The following is a 15,542-nucleotide window of genomic DNA, read 5'->3' as shown; positions in this document are numbered from 1 at the left end:
CCAATGCAGTGCTTCATACTACCCAAAAGCTTGACGCATTGTGCACAGTGGTGATTCCACTTTGCTAAGGGATCTTTTTTGGCTTGAGTGATGATCTTTGGAATGTTGGCTATGAAAAAAATAACTGCAAAGATTCTGGGTGGTATTGCTCTAAAGAGTCTAATTAATGTACTTTGGTGGTTTCACTTTATTTCTGTTGAGAACAGCGCCCCCTCTGTCAGCCTCCCACTCCCTCATAACTGTATCTTTATTACAATCTAGTAACTGCTGGGAAACTGCTTTCTCTAAAATGTCTTTCCCTGTGGCTTAAAGATTTTTTTAAATAAATAAATACAGTTTATGTTGGGCATCCACCACTTGAAGGGCTAATGATTATTGACTAGCCTCCAGCAGGCATCAGGGAGTCTTGCCTCAGGCCCTTCCAACTAGCCCCCAAACATGCCGAATGTTAACACATGTTTCTGGATTCTGGCTGGGATTGGACACAAACAAGGCAGTCAGAACGGACCATTTAGTGTACAAGTCAAGATGACAGATCTCTGCTTAATACAAGGAAGAGAAAAATTCGTATCTTACTGAAAACGGCAGAAGAGCCCCGGGTGCTTTCACTTTGTGATTCTGCAGCAAAAAGTGGGTTGTGTCAATATAAGTCTATGTCACCAGCTCACAGCTGCCACACTGAATTGACCCTGTTCACGGCAGACATAAAGGCCTTCCATTTCCAAATTCTCTCTAATGCTCATCTGTGAATGGGAGCAGAATGTGGAAAAAAGCCAACAAGTCTTCTTAACTATAGGAGGAGAAGAGAGACAGAACTGACTTAATGCAGCACAGCAATCTGTGGTGTGATTTCCACCATCGGGCAGCCAAACCAGGAATGTTTGATCCTTTTGGAGTCCTAGAAGGAGAATGCTTTGAAAACAGAAGCTTATGCTTTGCAAATCATGAGCCAGAAATTTTTCAGGCCTCTCTAGATGCGTCTAAATTGCAGAGCTACATTAAATAGTCCAGCCCTGTATTTCAAAAATGGATGGTTTAGATAGCCTTTCTTAAACTGAGTGCTACAGAATATATGTAGATTGTTAACAGGAATTCCTTGAAAAAATTTTTTTCATAATCAAAATAATGTTTGGAAAGTCTTAAATAAAACAGTGTATGTGGTTTCTTCATTTTAGGACATTTCAGTGATATTTTTGGACCAAAAACTATAAACAGGTAACAGACATACAGAAATTTTGCAGTTTCTTTGAATGCAGATACTTCTTTTTTGAAGAATGGGTATGGAGTGTTCCATGGAACACACTTTAGTAATCTGGACTATGAGGAGAAGCAGCATTTAAATCCTATTCTGTATTTTTTAGTGTTGCCAAATTAAAATGTATCTATTCCCCAATATTTTAAGTTCATATGTTTATTTCAGCAAATATTATTGGGTGCCAACTACATGTAAGGCATTACGTCAAAAAACTGCCACAAATCTGAAGATACAGAAAATAGTATGGCATATATTCTGCTATGTACAGGTGATGATCTGATGGTATTGAAAACACTGAGTACTTTAAGGGTAAAACAAGTATCCTCCAGATTATAAGCAGTTTTTCCTGATTTTTGCTGCTGCTTCAGAACAAGGTAACAATAAATTAATTGAAAGGGAAAATATTATTCCTATAAATTGGAGAAAACACTTATTATATCACCCTCCTTGCAGACAGTGTTGTATGTACAACCATCCCAAATATCACCTGTTTCTAAAGCTCATTGCACTTGCTCTTTTCCCTGGGTAATCTAGAACTCATCTTCTCCTACAGTCTGCTTTTAACAATGTGTCCTGTATTTTGTTTAGTAGAGAGCAAGGAAGAAAATTGACGCTTATGAACCATGTGAATGCTTCAATTTGTTATGATGTTTTCCCTAATGGTACATAAAGTTATATGAAGAAAAGTGTTCATCTCAATTCAGTCCATTCATATACACACAGTTCCCACTTACACACTTCATACACTTACGGAGTCTGATTAACCAAGGTGTCCAATCCCAACTTGATGCATATTGTGACTTAAATGCATATGCCTTATTGCTTAATTTAATTCAGATATTGAGAGATAACACTGAAAGGGTAAACAAAGGAATAAGTATTCAATATTTTTGAAATAATGAGCAGCAAAATGCAAACTACTTAGCAATAGAGGTGGGCAATTTTAAAATATGTTTATAATAGACTTAATGTAAGTTATGACTATTCCTGGCATGCTGACCACCTGGAACATGAGGCAGAATAGAATATTAAGGAGTTTTTATGTACTCTTGGAAAAAAATTAAGAATTATGATGAGTAAGAGTAATCCATAGCATTCCATGATACTAAATTTATAGCTGGCCTTCAAATAAGCAGCATTAATTAAAAACATTACCATGGAAACTATCTGAAGAGGAATTGTGAAGTCCCCATGCAAACAGCAAACAATCAGTAAATGTTAAGGAGTACAATAACTGAAATAGGTCCAAAAAACTATTTTCACTAGATAGAATACATTAATAAAATTTAAATATAGTGTATGAAGAAAGTATTTTCACAAACATTCAATGTGCACTTTTACTGTGTCAGGCATTGAAGCTATTTAGGGATATAAAATGAAATGCAGCATCTAACATTTAGGAATTTGAAGTTAAAAGGCAAAGTTCAATGTGTATGCATAAGTAAAAAAAAGTACAGTTTAATATAAAAAATTACAGTAAAATACAATATCTTAAAGCCAAAGTTGCCTACACAATGCCAAAGAGGCAATGTTAGAGAATGAGGCAATTACATTTGGAGAAGAGGCGGACTTCATAGAGAGGGTGGGATATACCTGTATCTGTTGTGAAACAGGAAATTACAGAAGGAAGAAAAGGCATTTCAGACAAGGAAATAGCATGTGTAAAGTCACAAGATTTCCCTGGACTACAATAAATTTTTTTGACATATATGAAACAGTATAAAATATTACTAGTTTGATTTAGAACAGATTGGTAAATAAAATAGACTGATAAATACCTGAATATTATGTTTCCTGCTCATGTACGGTCATCATGACATTACTATAATACTGTTTCTATACTTGTTATTACTTCATAGAGATATGTTTAGATAATAAAATAAGTGAACCTACTTCTCATTATTATCTAATTGGATTATCTAAGGTGAGACTATTCTAACTAAGCCCAAATCACCTTTCAATTGAAGGGAAAATTTAGAAAGTATACATTCAATGAATACTAAAAGTACTGTGTAAATTTCATGCTGCTACTGGAGTTTTACTAAATATTTGTAATCGCTTTCCTTTACGCTAGTCAATGTAGTTTCTTAATATAAATTATGTTATACCTTCAAACACGTGTATATTTTATAACAATTATAATCACAGCACCAGTGGCTAAAATGACAGTTTAAGTACTTATTTTACTGACATATATCATGTTTAAAAGCTCCAAAGCAACTGGCCATGAGATTCATGTAAAAAGCATGATTGTATTTATTTTCCTAGCGTTAAACTTATGTCTCACACAGCAAGTTTCCTTAACACAGCATGGCAAGTGTTTTTTCAAATGTGGATTTCAATGTTATTTATTAATAGAACAGTGATTCTCTATTGTTAGATCACTGGAAATTATTAGAAATGTGAATATGTGGCCCAGTGTTTCCAAGGCCTTAAAGTCCCACAACATAAAACTGAACCCTCATGGAAATCCACTAATGAGAATTTAAATGGAAATCATCTTTTCAGAAGACCTGGATTCTGTTAGAATTCATCCAGCGATGTTTCCTGTAGGCTGCATTTAAAGAAATTAGTTATCCTAAAGAGCAGAGGAAAAAGAAATGTAGTAATCTTTTTGGAGACAATAAACACAGTATCTCAATGTCAAGGAAACAATGTCAGCAAGTATTTTTAATATGAATCCGTATGTCTTAGATATAGTGCCTCCTTAAATGCCAGTAATCAGCAAGATGGGAATGATTATCGTGGGTATCTGTGGATGAAAAAGAGGACTTATGTGGAACAGAAAACTTACTGAATCAAACAACAGAACACAGTTAAAACTCCAAATTAGTTGTTCAGTTTGATTTCCAATCTGTGACTCACTTGAGGTTTCTTTCAGATAACAGATACCACTGCCATCTGCAGTATATTTCCAGTATATTTGAAGAAGTAAATAGCTTTTCTAGCCATCTCCTTAACTACCTTGTACTGACTGACAACAGGACAATGCAGTGATATCAAAAAGCACAGATATGAAGTTTATCTATATGTTTTTATAAAAAAAGAATTAGAACATATGATATGAGAGGACTTGAAATTGGACCTGAGTTCCCCTTTGTTTTTGGTGGTGAGAGTAAGACTTCAGTAAGGTGGTATGTATGAGAAGGCTGGTGTACCCTCTCACCAATCAAGCAACCATTTTAACTGGTTAAAAGTATAAAAGAAAAAAGCACTAAGAATCATTTAATATATCTGGAAATTGTCTTAAATTCATGCAACCATACAGAAAAATGTTGATTCAAGAAAATTTACTAAAACTTGATAAGAACAGAAAGTTGGTAGCATTTGAGCTATTACCTGCTCCCTTTGCTCCCCATTTGTAAGTTCTGTGTGACAGAAGCCTTACACTGAGTTCGTGTAGACAAGAACAGAACTCACTCTACCTCAAATTCCTTGACTAGAGCTATAGTTTCCCCTTTGGAGAAGCAGGCCACAAGTAGCTTTCATTCCTTTTGCTTACAATTTTATATGTCAGACTCTCTATTCCAGATAGCTCCAGTCCATTTGAGAGGAATGAAGCTCCTTTCCCTGACACATCTCCCACTTGTAGGGCAGAAGCTCAAACCCATGCTTAGCAGGCCAAGAATATTGGTCCCTGATTGTCCTTGCCCAGATAGCTCATAGGGTAGAAGTTCTATACTAGCAGAGGTAAACTCAGAAGACTAAAGCCTAACATCTCCTCTGAGTAACCCATTAATGGAAAAGAAGTGCCTTTCTGAGCAAAGATTGTTGTTCTTCCTTACCCCAGCTCTGGTGCAGTTATGCAGAGATTCAGCCTAGAAAAAGAGGCAGAGAGATCTGCAGCTCTACTGAAGGGAAATTATATTATTGAAAGAAACCGTAAGGAAGTACATGCCTAAGGATATTGTCAAAAGCAATAAAGGTCTGGGTGGTGAACAATAAAGAGAAGGCTGCCAGGTCCATAATGTTCGTAGAAATAAGCCAAGCAGTTGGCCAGCTAGAAGTTTAACAGAGGAACCTAAGGAAAGAGATAGCTAAAATGAGCCCTTCTGGGATCAGAGCAAATGACAAGCTCCAGAAGGAGATCTATATCCAGAATTACTACAATGTATTTTCAAAAATGTCCAGTTTTCAGCAACAAAAGAAAAAAAAGCTATAAGATATACAAAGAAATGGAAAGCATGATGCATTGAGAGACGAAAAAAATCAGGCAATAAAAATAGCCTTCGGGGAGTTCATTTGCTAGACTTAAAAAAAAAGTCTTTCAAGCCACTTTTATAAATAAGCTCATGAACTAAAGTAAACAACGTATAAAGAATTATAGAAAGGAATAATGACAATGTCTTATCAAAGAAAGACTATCAATAAGGAAATTAACATTTGAAAAAATTCTGGAATTGAAAACTTTAATAAGTGAAGTAAAAAATTTACTAGAGGGGGAAAAAGTAGATTTCACCTGGCAGAGGAAAGAATCATTGTATTTGAATATAAATCAACAGAGATCATACAGTGTGAAAAATTGACATAAAAATTAATAAAAAATGTGAAGAGCCTCAGAGAATTGTGGAATGCCATAAACATACTAACATCTGCATAATAAGAATACCAGAAATAGAGAAGAAAGAGAAAGAAGCAGAAAAAAAATTCAAAAGCATAATGGCTAAAACATTTCAAAATTGGTTAAAAGAAACATTAAGCCATATAGTCAAAAAACTAAGCAAACTCCAATCTGAATTCAAAGATATTCACAGGTTGATTCAATGTAGTCATAATAAAAATGTTGGATGACAAAGATGAAAAAAATCATAAAAGCAGTAAGAGAAAAGAATGACTTATCATATTTGAGGAAATCCTAATGATAAAACAGCTGACTTTTCATCAGAAACAATGAAGGCCAGAAGGCAGTTGTAAGATATATGCTGACTTGAGCATGGAACAAGAGAAGGAATATCAGTCATAAACTGGAAGAGACATTTTTATGAATTAAATACATACCCAAATAACAAAAAATGAGAGAATTTGTTTTAGCAGACTCATCTTAGAAGAATTATTAAATTTCTTCAGGGTGAAAACAAGGGGTACCAGACAGTACTTTGAATTCATGTGACAAAACACTGAAAAAGTTATTTTATAATTTTATAAAATACACATTAATTTGCATACTTATCTTTCTTTCTCTTAGTTGTTTTATAAGAAAAAAAGCAATACCTTTAAATGATGTAATGAAATGTGGAGTCTGTAATATATAGGAATGCAATATGTTTGAAAATAATAGCACAAAGAAGGCAGGTGGGAACAAAGGGCTACTGTAATGAAATGACACTAGAAAGCATCTACAGAAGAAATGAACAGGAATGGGTAAATAAAAACGTTAATGTAAAGCTCTGTAAATGTATTATTGATCTTTCAGCTTATTTAGGAGGTATAAGATCCTATAAAGTAATAATAAAAGTGTACTTTTGGGTTTTCTTTTTTAACTTTTAAGCTTTTAACATATATGAATGTAATATGTATAGCAATAGTAGCACGAAAAAAGGGAAGAGCTATATAGAAGAAGTAAAATTTTATATCTCTCTGAAATTAGAGTAGTATAAAGACAAAGCTTTAGTTGGAATGTAAATCAGTTCAGCTACTGGAAAAACATTTTGGAGATAAAGAACTGAAAAGAGAACCACCATTTGACACAGCAATCCCATTATTGGATATATACCCAAAAGAAAATACATCATTCCACCAAAAAGACACATTCACTTTTATGTTCATCACAGCACTATTCACAATATCAAACACATAGTATCAACTTAGATGCACATCAATAGTGGACGGGATAAAGAAAATGTGGTATGTATACACCATAGAATACTATGTCACCATATGATAAAACAAAATCACATCTTTTACAGCAGTATGGACACACCAGGAGGCCATTATCCTAAGCATTTTAACACATGAGCAGGAAACCAAATACCACATATTTATCACTTATAAGTGGGAACTAAACATTGAGTACACATAGATTTAAAGGTGGGTATAACAGATGCTGGAGTCTCCCAGAGGAGGGAGGGAAGCAGGGAGTATGAGATTGGAATACCACCTATTGGGTGCTATGCTCACTACCTGAGTAATGGGATCATTCATACCGCAAACCTCAGTGTCACACAATTTATCCATATGAGCAATTTGCACATGTATCCCCTGAACCTAAAATAAAAGTTGAAACAAAAGTAAATAAAGCAGCCTGTTAAGATGAAGATTATAAACCATAGAGAAACTTAAAAAACTCAGCTATTAATAAAAATAAAGTAAATAAAATATTATAATTGAAAGTATCACCTAATGCAACAGAAACAGTTGAAAAAAAGCCATCAGACAAAATGAAAATAAAAGCAAAATGACAGTGATAAATCTAACCATATAAAGAATAACATTAACTGTGAACAGATAAAACAATCCAATTAAAACACAGAGATTGTCATGCTTACTGAAGTATCAGGACCCAAATATATGCTATCTACAAAAGACACTTTAAATTTAAACATATACATAGTTTGAAAGTCAAGAGTGGAAAAATTATATACCATACACACTGCAACTATAAAAGAATTGGAGTGACTATAATACCAAGCATAATTTATGTTGAAACAAAAAATGTTACTAGAGATAAAGAGGAGTACTTTACAAAGATAAAAGGGTTGATTCTTCCAGAAAACATTACAATGATAAAGTTATCAACAGAGCCCCACAATACATGAAGCATAAACTGACAGACTTGAAGGGAGAAATAGACACTTCAACAGTAAGAGTTGGAAACTTCAATATTTGGTTTTCAACATTAGATGGAAAGACTAGATGGAAAATAAAATGCATTTAAAAACTCTATGTAAACCACCTAGACCTGACAAAGATCTTTAGAATACTCTACCCAACAATTGCAGGATACATATCCTTTTCATGCACAAACAAAACAATCTCCAAAATAGACAATATAACAGGCTTTAAGGCAAGCCTTAATATATTTTAAAAGATTTCAATCATACAAAGTATGTTCACTTAACAGAAGAATTAAATTATACATTAATAACATGAGACAATTTCAGTAATTCACAGATGTGTGGAAATTAAATAACATTGTCATAAATAACCAATGATCAAATAATAAATCATAAGAGAAAAATACTTTTGAGAGAAATGAAAATAAAAACACAATAAACCAAAACTTAAGGTATGGAGACAAAGTTGCTCTGAGTTGGAAATTTAAAGCTGCAAGCTCCTATATTTAAAAAAATTAAAAATCAAATAATAACCTACTTTTTCACCTTAAGTAACTGGAAAAATAAGAGGATTTCCACTGGAGTGGAAATAGAAGAAATGGAGAATAGAAAAGGGATAAAATCAATAAGACAAAAAGTTGGTTCTTTAAAGAGATTGACAAAATTGACAAATTTCTCGCTAGAGTGATAAAGAAGAAAAATGAGAAGACTGAAATTTTTTAAATCAGATATAAAAGAGAGAACATCACTACCAACCATACAAAAATAAATAGTATTGTAAGGGAATATTATCATCAAATCTATGTCAACAAATTAGATAAATGAACAAATTTCTAAAAATATACAAACTACTGAAACCAATGGAAGAGTTAAGGAAAAATATGAATAGCTCTATATCAAGTAAAAAGATTGAATTAGTAGTTTTAAAACTTCCCACAAAGAAAATCCTAGGATCACATGGTTTTATTGATGAATATTAATAAACATTTAAAAGGAAATAGTATTCTTTGGGAGGAGGAGGCGGGAGGATTGCTAGAGGCCAGGAGTTGAGACTAGCTTGGGCAACATAACAAGACTCAGTTTCTACAAAAAAAAAAAAAAAAAAAGAGAAAAAAAAAGAAAGAAAGAAATAGTACTAATCCTTTTCAAACTATTCCAAAAAATAAAAAGGAGGAAGAAACACTTCCCTGCTATTTTGATGAGGTCAGTATTTCCTTGATAAATAAACCAGATAAAGACATTGCAACAAACTACAGATCTGTATCTTTTATTAATATAGATGTAAAAATTGTTAATAATATACTAGCAAGCCAAATTCAGCAATATATACAAAGAATTATACATCAGAATCAAGTAGGGTTTATCATAGAAATTCAAGATTCATTTAACATCTCAAACCTAATTAATATAGTATACCATATTAATAGAATACAGAACAAAAAACACTGATCATCTCAATATTGTTTGGCAAAATCCAGTACTCTTTTTATGATAAAACACTCAACAAACTAGAAAAAGAAGGGAAGTTTATCAATGTGATGAAACAGTGTCCAAAAAACCCATAGCTAACACTATACGGAATAATGAAAGACTGCTTTCCTCCTAAGATCAGGAACAAAATAAAGATTTCAACTCTCCTCATTTTTATTGCACATTGTACTATAAGTTCTAGCCAACAGAATTAGAAAAAAAAATAAGATAAAATATGTCTGGGTTGGAAAGGAAGAAAAATACTCTCTCTCATTGGAAATGACATGACCTTTTATACAGAAAATCTTAAGAAATCTACTAAGTAACAGGAAACATACACAATTTCAATAAGATTGAAGGATATTAGACCAAAAACATTTCATACACTGGCAATGAGAAATCAAAAAACAGGATTAAAAGAATATTTCATTTAAAATAGCACAGAAGAATGACATATTAGGAGTAAATTTAACAAAACTAATTGTATATGGAGAACTACAAAATATTGTTGAAAGACATTAAAGAAGATCTAAGAAAATAAAAGACATTCCATGTTCATAGATTGGAAAATTTAAGTTAAGATTGCAATTTTTCGTAAATTTATCTACAGATTCAATATAATCCTTATTAAAATTTCTGATGGATTTTTTATGCAGAAATTTATGAACTAATCCTAAAATACATGTAGAATGAAAAATACCCAGCATAGCCCAAACCAATCTTGAAAAGAATGAAGTCAGAGAATTTATACTACTCAATTTCAAAACATTCTAACAGCAATAGCAATCAAAAGTAATAGACACACAGATCAATAAGACAGAACTGAGAATCCAGAAATAAATTATTGTTTTACAGTCAATTGCAAATGAGGAAAGAATAGTCTATTCTTTGTAAACGGTAAATTAAATGGAGAAAGAATGGTCTTTTCAACAAATGGTGATGTGAAAACTGGATATCAACATGCATAACTATGATTTGGATAACTCTCTCAATCCATACACATAAATTAACTCACAAATAAATTATAAACCTAACTGTAAGAGTTCAAACTATGAAACCCTTAGAGAAAAACATAGAAGCAAGACTTATTGACACCGAATTAGGCAATGGTTTCATAAGTATGACACCAAAAGCACAAATTACAAAAAAATGGATAAATTATATTCCATAAATATTATTATTATTATTATTTTGATACAGAATCTTGCTCTGTCTCCCACGCTGGAGTGCAGTGGCATGATCATGGTTCACTGCAGCCTCAAACTCCTGGACTCAAGCGATCCTCCCACCTCAGCCCCCCAAGTAGCTGGAACTATAGCCGTGTGCCACCACGCCCTGATAACTTTATTATTATTATTACTATCATTTTGCTGCAAGCAACATCATCATGAAAATATTATAGAATGAGAGAAAATAGTTGTAAATAACATATCTCAAATATATCTGGAATATAAAAGGAACTGCTATGATTGAATAATAAAAAGATTAATAATCCAACTAAAAATGAACAAAGAATATGAATAAATATTTCTCTAAAGAAGATATTTAGGTGGCCAATGAATACATAAAAATATGTTTTACATCACTTTTCATCAGAGAAATACAAATAAAAACTACAAGATACCACTTCATACACATTAGGATGGTTACAATAGACAAAACAGACAATGACTAGTGTTGGCAAGGCTGTAGAGAAATTGAATCCCTCATATATTGCTGTGGGGATTTGAAATGGTGCAGCTGCTTTGGAAAACAATTGGAAAATTTCTCAAAATGTTAAACATAGACTGTGACCCAGAAATTCCATTCCTAAGGATATACCCAAGAGGAGTTCATAGAAGAATTATTTTTAATAGTCAAAAATTGGAAACTAATCAAATATCTATCAACTGATGAATGAATAAAGAAAAAAATGGAGTATCTATAAAAAATTGTTGTAAATAAAAAGAAATGATGTAGTGACATTGATGAACCTTGGAAACATTATGCTAAGTAAAACGAGCCAGGCACAAAATACCACATATTGTATACGGATACATTTATATAATTATATACATTTATATAATAAGTAAATATATAGAGAGACAGAAAGTAGATTAGTGATTACCCAGGGTTTGAGAAGGAAGAAGTGAGAAAGGTAATGGGGAATATAAATGAATACAAAGTTATCTTTAGGGGTGGTGAAGATATTCTAAATTTAGATTTTGTTGAAGGGTGCACAACTTTGTGAATAAACTGAAACCACTCACGTGTTCACTTAAATGGGTGAATTGTATGGTATCTGGGAATTATGTCTCGAGAAATCGGCTTAAAAGGGGAGAAGTTGTGGCTATCAATTTGCTGGAACTATAAATGGTAGCCAATGTCATTAGTAAGGCCCAGCTTCAGAAAAATTATAAGTAGGAAGTTAACTTCCTTTTCTTAAGAACCAACCAAGGTGACTCCTCAGGTATCTGGTTTACCCTGACAGAGCATCTAAACTTGTGTGGGTTTTCTCCCACACCAGCAAATTTTCCAACTTCCCAGAGACCAACAGAATCACGACATAACAATTCTGTTAATTCTGACACTGTTTACCTGGAGTTAGCGGTGGATCCCATAAACTGAGAGCTCAGTATCACAAGACTGCCCCTCTTCAGATGCCAATCACAAGCCCCAGGTTGTCACCTGCACTACTAAACAACTGGGTATAAATCAAGGTTTCTATGACTCTTTTTTTTTTTGCATTTGATAATTTGCTACAAGAGCTCACAGTACTCAGGGAAACACTTACATGTACTCATTTATCATATAATAAAGGAAATGATAAAGGATGGTGATGTACAGCCAGATAAAGAGATCCATAGGGTGAGGACCAGAAAGGTTCTGAGCTCAGGAGCTTCTTTCCTCTTGGAGTTGGGATGTGTCCACCCTTCCCCACCACCCCCACCAAACATGTAGGATGTCCAACAATCTGGAAGCTCTCAGAACTCTGTTTTTCAGGAATTTTTATGGAGGCTGAATCACATAGCCATAATCAATTATTAATTAAATCTCCAGCTTCTCTCCCCTTCTGAAGGATGGGAGTGGGGTGGGACTGAAAGCTTCATGCTTCTAATCATGGCTTAGTCTTTCGATTGACCAGCCCCCATTTGGGAACCCACCAAGAGTTGCCTCATTGGAACAAACGATGCTCCAATCACCCAGGAAATTCCAAGGGATTTAGAAGCTCTGTGTCAGATGCTACTATCACTTAGGAAATTATGGGAAATTACAAAGGTTGTAGGAGCTCTCTGTCAGGCACTGGGGTCAAAGACCAAGTATGCTAATAAAACATTTTCCTATAAACCCTATTTATAAGGATTTTAGGAGCTGTGTCAGGAACCAGGGGCAGAGACTAATATACACATATTTTTTATTATTTCACAAATAATAAGACCAAGAAAAGAAATAAATTTAATGGTTGCATTCATGGTGCAACCGCCTTACATATACCATCTTATTCAATGTTTATTTTCAAGAAAATCATACAAAGTTAATATTATTCTCATTCTACAGATGAGAAAACTGAATACATAGATATGTTAAATAGCTTGCCTAAGGCTTAAGATCATATGATCAGAGCTGGGTGTTAAATTCTTCAAACAGCATTTATTATGTACTGGCACAATTCTAAGTTATTCACCTATGTCATCTCTCTGTTACTCTCCCTGAGTTACTGATAAGAGCATTATTATAATCTCAATTTTAACAATGAAAAAACCAAATCTCAGAAAGTTTAAGATATCCAAATGATAGGGAATGTAATTTGGATTGAAATATTTGTACTATTTTTCCTTTGATTTAACACTTGATCATTTTTATAAGTGTGTCTCAATATAGAGACACGATCTTAGCATAAACTAGAGGCAGCAGTGGTGAGGTAGAAACCAGGGAGCTATAGGGACTGGGCTGTAGTCCCATACCTATAAGTGGTTATCTGGTGTTCTATGAAGAGGCCTGTATATGCAAAGTGACCCCCAAATGCCAAAGGACCCAAGAAACCAAAGCAGGGAGGCAAACAAATCCTGTTTGTCAATATAAGGTGGTTTATCAGGGAGAACTGACAGAGGTGTGGTCGCAGGCGGCTGCAAGACAGGTAGATCTCTACACTGCAACCCCCCAGATTCAAGGCTTACATCTTGGGGAAAATATCTGTGCTTTGGAAGGAATGTGTAGATGGTAGGGGCATCACAGCCTATGGCTTCTGCTATGGCATCAAGGGTTGTTTGGGAGGAAACTTCTGGTTAGTAGGTGTTCCTACAGAAAGGGTGACACACCATCTGTACATTTTGGAGGCATTCTTAGACTCAGGGTTAGTCAGAAGTTACATGGTAGATTAATATTTAAAATAAAGTCACTCCTGTCCCTATACTTGGATACAGTTTCTCTTCAACAAATCTAATTTCTTTCTTGTGTGAGTGTTAGACTCAAATGGGCAGATTATGTAAAATGGCTTTGAACATAATAAAGTGCTATAAAAACATAAGGCATTATTAATATAAATAGGTCAGCATAAGTCAATCCGTAAAGTTTTATAACACTCTTCATGCTCATAAAGGTAGCAGTGTGGTTTCAAATCAATAATTCACGATGTGGTGAGGCAGTGTGGCTAGGTGTGGGAGAATAGAATGTCAGGGCCTAAAAACTCAGAGATCTAGATGCTTCTACCAATGTGCAGTATAACCTCAGACTTTGCATTTGCAAAATTATGAACATATTACTGACCTAGTTGGTAGAACTTTTATTAAGAGACACTGATAAAAACTGATTATAAGGCATCTTGCAAATGGTATTGTGTGTAAAACTATTCTTATAGTTCATGAATTTTACTTAAACATCCATTTCTATATGTAGAAATTTTTAAATTGTAAAGTTTAACTTGAAAAATTTGAAGATTTATTATTGCAATTAAGAGAGACTGTGGGCTGGTTTTTAGAACTATACTTTTACCTTTTCAATTGTCTGGGTTGGTCACTCTAAAATTAATTTTGCAATAAAGTTCTTACAATCATATATCCCATTAGCCTATCTGATCAGATATTTTACAATATTTAGAACAAAATAATGGACCCATATTACATAGTGACTTACATCTACATAGTAGTAGTAAACAATTTTTTTATGGTTTGTAGAGTATAATTCTGGAAAAAATATTTATAGAACTTTTAGTAAGAGTGAGTAATAAGTAAATTATATCTTGAAATAAGATTTTCTGCTGATTTTCCACAGTTCAGATGATCTACACTGCTAATTGTTTTGTGCATACAGTTGTGATCATTATAATAGCTATAATTTACTGAGAACTCTGTGTGTCCCAGATGCCAAGCAACTTACTTATATTTAATCCTCAGAGCAACCTTAACAGAAAGGTATTATTATTCCTATATTCATTATAAGATACCAAAGGCATATGGCAAAATATGTAGGCAATATTTCAGCATGGGTCTACCATAGAAGTGCCTAGACTTTGGTATGTAGTACAAGGCAATGTTACCATCCTTTGTCAATGTCTGTGTTTCATCTATTGACAGACCTCTATAGTGATAAGATGGATTCCATTTAATCCAACAATAGTGGTTCTCAAGGTGTGGTCCCTGGACTAGCAGCATAATGTCAATAGGAACTTGATAGAAATTCACATTTTCAGGCCCCACCCAAGACCTACTGAATCGGAAACTGAGTTTTAATATACACTCCAACTGGTAATGATGCAAGCTAATCACTGAGAACCATTATCATACACTGATGGTCCCGCCTTTCATTCATTCAGTATTTAAAGCATATACTAGATGCCAAGCGTATAGTATTCTGAGGAGAGAGATTTCAGTGTTTATCTGATCAACTGATTGCTGCCGGACACAAGTGAAAATTCAAGCAAGAGCCTTGCTATGATGAATTTGAACTGAAATTTTGAGAACCAGTTGTTCATGAGGAGACATCAAGAAATAATTTTCAATAAACATTAAGAGCCAAGTATTCTGTGGCAGTCATACATCTTCCTGGCAACTCTGGTGGCTACTTGG

The sequence above is a fragment of the Gorilla gorilla genome, chromosome 5 (genome assembly GCF_029281585.2).
Source record: "Gorilla gorilla gorilla isolate KB3781 chromosome 5, NHGRI_mGorGor1-v2.1_pri, whole genome shotgun sequence".
Lineage (NCBI taxonomy): Eukaryota > Metazoa > Chordata > Mammalia > Primates > Hominidae > Gorilla > Gorilla gorilla.
This window is presented reverse-complemented; position numbering follows the sequence as displayed.